Source organism: Tiliqua scincoides, chromosome 4, assembly GCF_035046505.1.
Source record: "Tiliqua scincoides isolate rTilSci1 chromosome 4, rTilSci1.hap2, whole genome shotgun sequence".
In the NCBI taxonomy this organism is placed as follows: Eukaryota; Metazoa; Chordata; class Lepidosauria; order Squamata; family Scincidae; genus Tiliqua; species Tiliqua scincoides.
The window spans coordinates 15,246,539-15,248,097 of record NC_089824.1 but is presented as its reverse complement, the minus strand read 5'-3'; the positions used below and the strand labels follow the sequence as shown (position 1 = coordinate 15,248,097).

The 1,559-nt window shown below is 38.6% G+C and overlaps 1 pseudogene; it reads right to left on the bottom strand.

Moving 5' to 3' along the window:
• Positions 1-931: 931 nt before the first annotated feature.
• Positions 932-1,051, bottom strand: LOC136650172 (5S ribosomal RNA; annotated as a pseudogene).
• Between the last annotated feature and the right edge of the window lie 508 nt (positions 1,052-1,559).

Below are 1,559 nucleotides of genomic sequence, written 5' to 3'. Positions count from 1 at the left end.
AAAGGTCAGCCTTGCTTTGTGCAAGGCCTTTCATAGGCCTTGAGCTATTGCAAGACCTTCATTCATTCATATAAGTTCATCTTTAATATATTCATTTATGTAAACTTATGCAAATTTATTCAAATTTTAAATGTAAATTAATTCTTTTTTTTCCCCGGCCCCCGACACAGTGTCAGAGAGATGATGTGGCCCTCCAGCCAAAAACTTTGGACACCCCTGATGTATAGGGCTGTAAAGGGATGTATGCTGCTGGTACACACATTCCACTGACATAAAGGCCTGTTAGGATTGGGCCATAATATTCATCTTTGTGTTCGTGTGCTTTTTTATGTATTTGTTTCATGAGAAATCATAGTCTTCGTTCTGTGTGTGTTGGGTGATCATGATGGAGCTGGGTCAGATGTGAACATCTTGACTAATGAAGGGAAGATTATAGCTGAGGGGGTTCATAGGCTGAAAAGCAAGGCAGTATTCTTTCTGATAATCTGATTTTTCTCTCTCTAAGAAAGAATGTTTAATTGAGCTATTTGAAACAACACCATTATTAATATGAATAATATACACTTTTAAAGCAGTGAGAACACAATAGAATAAAATGCAATCTATTTTTATAAACAAAGTACTGTACCAAAATAAAAATGCTGTCTCAGTGTGGGAAGGGATAGATAGAGCTACTGTCCTCACTCAGTAGAACTCGCAATAGAAGTACATGTCATGTTTGACATGCATTGCTGTAGTTTATTTACTTTAGTGCAATGGTTACATGGGGCCATGGCTTGAATCAGTGTGGCAATATTGAGAGGATACTTAACCCTTTACCTCTGTACCATATTCCTGCCAGGAGTCATGTCCCTGAAGCAGCTAGTTAAATTCCTAGAGTGCCATTGTAGTGGTTGGTTGGCAACCTTCAGTCTCGAAAGACTGTGGTATAAGCCTACAGCACCTGGTATTCCCAGGCAGTCTCCCATCCAAGTACTAACCAGGCCTGACCCTGCTTAGCTTCTGAGATCAGACAAGATCGGGCATGTGCAAGGTAACAGTTGCTGCTGCCATAAGCAGGGTCAAATGAGAGCAGGTGGTTATTCAGACACGTTACTTCCAAGTCATCAAATTATTATTATTATTATTATTATTATTATTATTATTATTATTATTATTATTATTATTATTAAAGCATGTTGAATTCTGGCTGGAAATCAGTAGATTTTGTTTTTTTTTAATTTAGCAGCCCCTCCCATGAATATCAGGTGATTCTGGTTTCTATGACTCTGTGCATTAGCTGACATCATTCTTTGACTTGCCTCTTGGTTGTGAATTTGTGTCCTGCCAACATCAAGACCTTCTAATATTGAGAAATGGGTGGGTACAACAATAAATGAAATAAAATCATCCACTCAAGGGGGCAATCTGTGTAATCTGCTGGACCTCCACCCTGTTAATGTGAAGGTTTGCAGCAATAATATGAAGTTGGCCAACTCTCTTGAAAGAGCATTTAAGAGCTGGATAAGAGACATCAGCTTATGCCTGGGAAACATTCTGCTTGGACCATTTGGTTAAGT